The sequence below is a fragment of the Grus americana genome, chromosome 24, assembly GCF_028858705.1.
Source record: "Grus americana isolate bGruAme1 chromosome 24, bGruAme1.mat, whole genome shotgun sequence".
NCBI lineage: Eukaryota > Metazoa > Chordata > Aves > Gruiformes > Gruidae > Grus > Grus americana.
The window spans coordinates 2,309,317-2,317,862 of record NC_072875.1 but is presented as its reverse complement, the minus strand read 5'-3'; the positions used below and the strand labels follow the sequence as shown (position 1 = coordinate 2,317,862).

At 66.2% G+C, this 8,546-nt stretch overlaps 1 long non-coding RNA gene across 1 annotated transcript; it reads right to left on the bottom strand.

Annotated features, from left to right (window-relative positions):
- Window positions 1-561: 561 nt before the first annotated feature.
- LOC129196087 (uncharacterized) lies at window positions 562-4,969 on the bottom strand. The gene is made up of 3 exons (XR_008574043.1): window positions 3,463-4,969; window positions 1,388-3,302; window positions 562-1,227 (listed from the first exon to the last, which is right to left on the bottom strand). It is a non-coding gene; the product is annotated as an uncharacterized LOC129196087 (long non-coding RNA).
- Window positions 4,970-8,546: the final 3,577 nt, after the last annotated feature.

Sequence of the window (8,546 nt, the reverse complement as noted above, 5' to 3'; positions counted from 1 at the left end):
AAGAAAATAAGGCTCCATCATGCGTAACAGTTGTACAAGATGACAAACGCCATCACTCTGAATGTGTCCCCCTCCTTCCTTCTTCTTCCCCCAGCTTTTATTGCTGAGCCTGACATCACATAGTACAGAATATCCCTTTTATCAGTTGGAGTCAGCCGTCTCATCTGGATTCTCTCCCAACTTCTTGCTCATCACTAGCCTAATGGCTGGCAGGAGAGTATGAGAAGCAGAAAAGGCCTTTTCTGCATATGTGGAATCTCTGCTCAGAAACGGCTAAAATCTCCCTATGTTATCAACAGCGTTTAAGGACAAATCAAAAACCTAGCCCCATACAAGCTACAAAACTCAATCCTCGCCAAAAAATGGATGACTAACACAAAACTACTCTCTGAAAAAAACGAGCCTGTCCCCAAGGATTTCCCTTGCAAACACTAAAGATAAACATGAACTAATATCAAAACTACAAAGACGCCAATGACTGATAAAAAGTTAAAATTGTATGCAATGTAAGTAGAGCTTTACATAAGAAAAACTAAAACTGAAACAATTAAAAAAATACTTTATTGAGTAAACTTAACATTAATCAAACAGCAAAAGGACAATAGCAGACATTGCTCTAGAACAAAGACATGCTACTCTAGAATATGTTCTTCCAGAGACTAATGTCCACAACACCACGTATTCAGAAGCCCAGGGAACAAAATAGACCTAAATGGCAGGGAGATCACTCAAATCACAACCAGCACAAAAAGATGGGCATTCCACCCATCAACACAGTCTGGAAGTGCACCAACTTAAGGACTCCTCTTCTCCCTCATGCTTGCAGAAAAGACGACTGTTTCATCCATGCCATACAAGTTGCTTCTTCATGGTCGAGAGATCTGCCCCCCTTTGCCCTGCATCGGGTGCGGAGACGGCGGCTCTCACCCTCCTTACAGGGTCGCCGCTCTCTCCGGGCAGCCAAAGGAGCACGACGGCAAAAGGCCGACGACAACAAAAGCAAAGACCGAGCCCTGGTTACAGGGAGGTCGCCCAGCGCAAAGCCAGCCGGGGCACCCCAAAGGTGCCCGCGATGCTCTTACGTGACCGCGCCCTGCTGACAGGGAGGTCCCTTTGCCCAGAGCGCCTTTCTCCTCTGCCCGCTCTTCAGCCCGACGCCGCTCCTCTTCTCGCTCGCTCTTGACTCGCCGTTCCACACGAAGCCTCTTCTTTCTTCTCCGCCGGCCGCTGCCAAGGAAGGAGGACGCAGTTAGGCCCGAGAAGCGCCAACTCCGCCGCACGAAGCAAACAGGGACACCTGCGCCCCCAGAGGGAGCTCCCCCCAAGGCACCGCCCGCCCGCCCGCCCCTCCACCTCCGCAAAACCCTCCTCCTTCAGCTAGTCTCACCAAAGCGACGCAGGCCAGAGTTCCAGCCGGTGCTGGAGCCGGGCTCGGAGGCGGGCACCCTGGGCAAACGAAGCTGGGCATGCAAAGCAGCGGCCAACGAGGCTCCGCGTCCCTGCTTACAGGGGGCTCGAGCCGCTGCCTGGACCGCAAAGCGCCCGGGACTGCAGGGCACTGGCCGGGCCCTGACTTACAGGGCAGCCCTGGTCCCAAAGGCCCACGGAGGCTCCTTCTCTCCGATTCAGGGGCACCCCGACCCGCACCCCGCTAACGGGGCCGGTCACCCCACGCAGGCTGCCAGCTGAGCACAAAGGCTCCCAGACCCGGAACCCTGCTTACAGGCAGGTCGACACCCAGGGAGTCGGGGAGCTCGGCCTTCCCCCGCAGCCACAGGAACGAGACTCGACAGCCAGGCAGCGGAGCTTCACGGCCAAAGGCCGGGGGGCCGCGGCCCCAGCCCCGAGGACGGGGGGGGCGCACGCCCGGCCCCCACGCATCCTGGCCCCGCGCCTCTGAAAGGCCGGGGCCAGGAGATACCCGCCTGATTACAGGGGGTCCCTCCAAGCACCTCCCGCCGAGCGCGGGGGACACGCACAGCCCTGCTTACAGGGCGGCCCCCCTCGGCTCGGCTCTCCCAACAAGCCCCGCGGAGCCCGAGGCTCCCACCTGCGCCCGACTTACGGGCCGGCCGGCCTGGCTGCAGCACAACGCCACGTCTTCAGGAGCCCAGGGAGCGACCTCGACCCCAACCGCGGGGAGGTCGCCCCAGCCAAAAGCAGCGCCAAAGGCGGGACTGCGCCCTCCGGCGCAGCGCTTCCTCAACCTGCGCCCGCTAAAGGGCGAGGGAGGGCTCGTTCCTGTGGGCTGGCTAGAGCGGCCCCCCCAGCCCCGCTTACGGGGAGGTCGGGCTGCTCCTGGGGACAAGAGGGCTCCACGGCTCGTGACACACGCCCCGAGTACAGGGCTGTCACGCTGGCAGCTCGCCAGCAGGACAGGCGGCCACGCAGGCAGAGACACCCAGGCCCTGACTACAGGCAGGTCGCGTTGCCCGCTCTACCGCTAAGCGGCTTCGCTCCGTCCTTATAGAAAGGAGGGGCAAGCCCGGACTCTCCCTCCGCTCGCGGGCTCAGAGGGGACCCCCCTGTTGCTGCACAGAGCCGCCCTTTCCCTCCTGGGAAGCTTAAGCTAAGCTGCAGCGCTTTTAAGAGGGGCCTAAAGGACAAGCTCACTCGCTCGCTCGCTCACACCCACAAGGACAAAGACAAGGACAAGGACACACAAACAAAACTTCCCAGAAGGGCGAGCGAGCCCTGTGCAGCCAATGTCTGGGGCGCCATCCCTACCGCCGAGCAGGAGAGGAGAGCCTCAGACCCGCCCCCCGGGCTGCATGGAGGCCAGAGGGGCCTCAACACGCCAAGGGGCTTCACGGGTGGCCAAGGGGCAAAGACTGTGACGCGCCCCGACTCCAGGGGGTCACGCTGGGCAGGCCGCCGGCAGGCACAAAGCCGCCGGGGCCGGAGGAGGGGGCCGGGGAAACAGCCCTCCCCTGCTTACAGGGTGGGCTCGGGGTCCAGAGAGCTCCCTTTCCCCCCTCGGGTGCGGAGACGGCGGCTCTCACCCTCCTTACAGGGTCGCCGCTCTCTCCGGGCAGCCAAAGGAGCACGACGGCAAAAGGCCGACGACAACAAAAGCAAAGACCGAGCCCTGGTTACAGGGAGGTCGCCCAGCGCAAAGCCAGCCGGGGCACCCCAAAGGTGCCCGCGATGCTCTTACGTGACCGCGCCCTGCTGACAGGGAGGTCCCTTTGCCCAGAGCGCCTTTCTCCTCTGCCCGCTCTTCAGCCCGACGCCGCTCCTCTTCTCGCTCGCTCTTGACTCGCCGTTCCACACGAAGCCTCTTCTTTCTTCTCCGCCGGCCGCTGCCAAGGAAGGAGGACGCAGTTAGGCCCGAGAAGCGCCAACTCCGCCGCACGAAGCAAACAGGGACACCTGCGCCCCCAGAGGGAGCTCCCCCCAAGGCACCGCCCGCCCGCCCGCCCCTCCACCTCCGCAAAACCCTCCTCCTTCAGCTAGTCTCACCAAAGCGACGCAGGCCAGAGTTCCAGCCGGTGCTGGAGCCGGGCTCGGAGGCGGGCACCCTGGGCAAACGAAGCTGGGCATGCAAAGCAGCGGCCAACGAGGCTCCGCGTCCCTGCTTACAGGGGGCTCGAGCCGCTGCCTGGACCGCAAAGCGCCCGGGACTGCAGGGCACTGGCCGGGCCCTGACTTACAGGGCAGCCCTGGTCCCAAAGGCCCACGGAGGCTCCTTCTCTCCGATTCAGGGGCACCCCGACCCGCACCCCGCTAACGGGGCCGGTCACCCCACGCAGGCTGCCAGCTGAGCACAAAGGCTCCCAGACCCGGAACCCTGCTTACAGGCAGGTCGACACCCAGGGAGTCGGGGAGCTCGGCCTTCCCCCGCAGCCACAGGAACGAGACTCGACAGCCAGGCAGCGGAGCTTCACGGCCAAAGGCCGGGGGGCCGCGGCCCCAGCCCCGAGGACGGGGGGGGCGCACGCCCGGCCCCCACGCATCCTGGCCCCGCGCCTCTGAAAGGCCGGGGCCAGGAGATACCCGCCTGATTACAGGGGGTCCCTCCAAGCACCTCCCGCCGAGCGCGGGGGACACGCACAGCCCTGCTTACAGGGCGGCCCCCCTCGGCTCGGCTCTCCCAACAAGCCCCGCGGAGCCCGAGGCTCCCACCTGCGCCCGACTTACGGGCCGGCCGGCCTGGCTGCAGCACAACGCCACGTCTTCAGGAGCCCAGGGAGCGACCTCGACCCCAACCGCGGGGAGGTCGCCCCAGCCAAAAGCAGCGCCAAAGGCGGGACTGCGCCCTCCGGCGCAGCGCTTCCTCAACCTGCGCCCGCTAAAGGGCGAGGGAGGGCTCGTTCCTGTGGGCTGGCTAGAGCGGCCCCCCCAGCCCCGCTTACGGGGAGGTCGGGCTGCTCCTGGGGACAAGAGGGCTCCACGGCTCGTGACACACGCCCCGAGTACAGGGCTGTCACGCTGGCAGCTCGCCAGCAGGACAGGCGGCCACGCAGGCAGAGACACCCAGGCCCTGACTACAGGCAGGTCGCGTTGCCCGCTCTACCGCTAAGCGGCTTCGCTCCGTCCTTATAGAAAGGAGGGGCAAGCCCGGACTCTCCCTCCGCTCGCGGGCTCAGAGGGGACCCCCCTGTTGCTGCACAGAGCCGCCCTTTCCCTCCTGGGAAGCTTAAGCTAAGCTGCAGCGCTTTTAAGAGGGGCCTAAAGGACAAGCTCACTCGCTCGCTCGCTCACACCCACAAGGACAAAGACAAGGACAAGGACACACAAACAAAACTTCCCAGAAGGGCGAGCGAGCCCTGTGCAGCCAATGTCTGGGGCGCCATCCCTACCGCCGAGCAGGAGAGGAGAGCCTCAGACCCGCCCCCCGGGCTGCATGGAGGCCAGAGGGGCCTCAACACGCCAAGGGGCTTCACGGGTGGCCAAGGGGCAAAGACTGTGACGCGCCCCGACTCCAGGGGGTCACGCTGGGCAGGCCGCCGGCAGGCACAAAGCCGCCGGGGCCGGAGGAGGGGGCCGGGGAAACAGCCCTCCCCTGCTTACAGGGTGGGCTCGGGGTCCAGAGAGCTCCCTTTCCCCCCTCGGGTGCGGAGACGGCGGCTCTCACCCTCCTTACAGGGTCGCCGCTCTCTCCGGGCAGCCAAAGGAGCACGACGGCAAAAGGCCGACGACAACAAAAGCAAAGACCGAGCCCTGGTTACAGGGAGGTCGCCCAGCGCAAAGCCAGCCGGGGCACCCCAAAGGTGCCCGCGATGCTCTTACGTGACCGCGCCCTGCTGACAGGGAGGTCCCTTTGCCCAGAGCGCCTTTCTCCTCTGCCCGCTCTTCAGCCCGACGCCGCTCCTCTTCTCGCTCGCTCTTGACTCGCCGTTCCACACGAAGCCTCTTCTTTCTTCTCCGCCGGCCGCTGCCAAGGAAGGAGGACGCAGTTAGGCCCGAGAAGCGCCAACTCCGCCGCACGAAGCAAACAGGGACACCTGCGCCCCCAGAGGGAGCTCCCCCCAAGGCACCGCCCGCCCGCCCGCCCCTCCACCTCCGCAAAACCCTCCTCCTTCAGCTAGTCTCACCAAAGCGACGCAGGCCAGAGTTCCAGCCGGTGCTGGAGCCGGGCTCGGAGGCGGGCACCCTGGGCAAACGAAGCTGGGCATGCAAAGCAGCGGCCAACGAGGCTCCGCGTCCCTGCTTACAGGGGGCTCGAGCCGCTGCCTGGACCGCAAAGCGCCCGGGACTGCAGGGCACTGGCCGGGCCCTGACTTACAGGGCAGCCCTGGTCCCAAAGGCCCACGGAGGCTCCTTCTCTCCGATTCAGGGGCACCCCGACCCGCACCCCGCTAACGGGGCCGGTCACCCCACGCAGGCTGCCAGCTGAGCACAAAGGCTCCCAGACCCGGAACCCTGCTTACAGGCAGGTCGACACCCAGGGAGTCGGGGAGCTCGGCCTTCCCCCGCAGCCACAGGAACGAGACTCGACAGCCAGGCAGCGGAGCTTCACGGCCAAAGGCCGGGGGGCCGCGGCCCCAGCCCCGAGGACGGGGGGGGCGCACGCCCGGCCCCCACGCATCCTGGCCCCGCGCCTCTGAAAGGCCGGGGCCAGGAGATACCCGCCTGATTACAGGGGGTCCCTCCAAGCACCTCCCGCCGAGCGCGGGGGACACGCACAGCCCTGCTTACAGGGCGGCCCCCCTCGGCTCGGCTCTCCCAACAAGCCCCGCGGAGCCCGAGGCTCCCACCTGCGCCCGACTTACGGGCCGGCCGGCCTGGCTGCAGCACAACGCCACGTCTTCAGGAGCCCAGGGAGCGACCTCGACCCCAACCGCGGGGAGGTCGCCCCAGCCAAAAGCAGCGCCAAAGGCGGGACTGCGCCCTCCGGCGCAGCGCTTCCTCAACCTGCGCCCGCTAAAGGGCGAGGGAGGGCTCGTTCCTGTGGGCTGGCTAGAGCGGCCCCCCCAGCCCCGCTTACGGGGAGGTCGGGCTGCTCCTGGGGACAAGAGGGCTCCACGGCTCGTGACACACGCCCCGAGTACAGGGCTGTCACGCTGGCAGCTCGCCAGCAGGACAGGCGGCCACGCAGGCAGAGACACCCAGGCCCTGACTACAGGCAGGTCGCGTTGCCCGCTCTACCGCTAAGCGGCTTCGCTCCGTCCTTATAGAAAGGAGGGGCAAGCCCGGACTCTCCCTCCGCTCGCGGGCTCAGAGGGGACCCCCCTGTTGCTGCACAGAGCCGCCCTTTCCCTCCTGGGAAGCTTAAGCTAAGCTGCAGCGCTTTTAAGAGGGGCCTAAAGGACAAGCTCACTCGCTCGCTCGCTCACACCCACAAGGACAAAGACAAGGACAAGGACACACAAACAAAACTTCCCAGAAGGGCGAGCGAGCCCTGTGCAGCCAATGTCTGGGGCGCCATCCCTACCGCCGAGCAGGAGAGGAGAGCCTCAGACCCGCCCCCCGGGCTGCATGGAGGCCAGAGGGGCCTCAACACGCCAAGGGGCTTCACGGGTGGCCAAGGGGCAAAGACTGTGACGCGCCCCGACTCCAGGGGGTCACGCTGGGCAGGCCGCCGGCAGGCACAAAGCCGCCGGGGCCGGAGGAGGGGGCCGGGGAAACAGCCCTCCCCTGCTTACAGGGTGGGCTCGGGGTCCAGAGAGCTCCCTTTCCCCCCTCGGGTGCGGAGACGGCGGCTCTCACCCTCCTTACAGGGTCGCCGCTCTCTCCGGGCAGCCAAAGGAGCACGACGGCAAAAGGCCGACGACAACAAAAGCAAAGACCGAGCCCTGGTTACAGGGAGGTCGCCCAGCGCAAAGCCAGCCGGGGCACCCCAAAGGTGCCCGCGATGCTCTTACGTGACCGCGCCCTGCTGACAGGGAGGTCCCTTTGCCCAGAGCGCCTTTCTCCTCTGCCCGCTCTTCAGCCCGACGCCGCTCCTCTTCTCGCTCGCTCTTGACTCGCCGTTCCACACGAAGCCTCTTCTTTCTTCTCCGCCGGCCGCTGCCAAGGAAGGAGGACGCAGTTAGGCCCGAGAAGCGCCAACTCCGCCGCACGAAGCAAACAGGGACACCTGCGCCCCCAGAGGGAGCTCCCCCCAAGGCACCGCCCGCCCGCCCGCCCCTCCACCTCCGCAAAACCCTCCTCCTTCAGCTAGTCTCACCAAAGCGACGCAGGCCAGAGTTCCAGCCGGTGCTGGAGCCGGGCTCGGAGGCGGGCACCCTGGGCAAACGAAGCTGGGCATGCAAAGCAGCGGCCAACGAGGCTCCGCGTCCCTGCTTACAGGGGGCTCGAGCCGCTGCCTGGACCGCAAAGCGCCCGGGACTGCAGGGCACTGGCCGGGCCCTGACTTACAGGGCAGCCCTGGTCCCAAAGGCCCACGGAGGCTCCTTCTCTCCGATTCAGGGGCACCCCGACCCGCACCCCGCTAACGGGGCCGGTCACCCCACGCAGGCTGCCAGCTGAGCACAAAGGCTCCCAGACCCGGAACCCTGCTTACAGGCAGGTCGACACCCAGGGAGTCGGGGAGCTCGGCCTTCCCCCGCAGCCACAGGAACGAGACTCGACAGCCAGGCAGCGGAGCTTCACGGCCAAAGGCCGGGGGGCCGCGGCCCCAGCCCCGAGGACGGGGGGGGCGCACGCCCGGCCCCCACGCATCCTGGCCCCGCGCCTCTGAAAGGCCGGGGCCAGGAGATACCCGCCTGATTACAGGGGGTCCCTCCAAGCACCTCCCGCCGAGCGCGGGGGACACGCACAGCCCTGCTTACAGGGCGGCCCCCCTCGGCTCGGCTCTCCCAACAAGCCCCGCGGAGCCCGAGGCTCCCACCTGCGCCCGACTTACGGGCCGGCCGGCCTGGCTGCAGCACAACGCCACGTCTTCAGGAGCCCAGGGAGCGACCTCGACCCCAACCGCGGGGAGGTCGCCCCAGCCAAAAGCAGCGCCAAAGGCGGGACTGCGCCCTCCGGCGCAGCGCTTCCTCAACCTGCGCCCGCTAAAGGGCGAGGGAGGGCTCGTTCCTGTGGGCTGGCTAGAGCGGCCCCCCCAGCCCCGCTTACGGGGAGGTCGGGCTGCTCCTGGGGACAAGAGGGCTCCACGG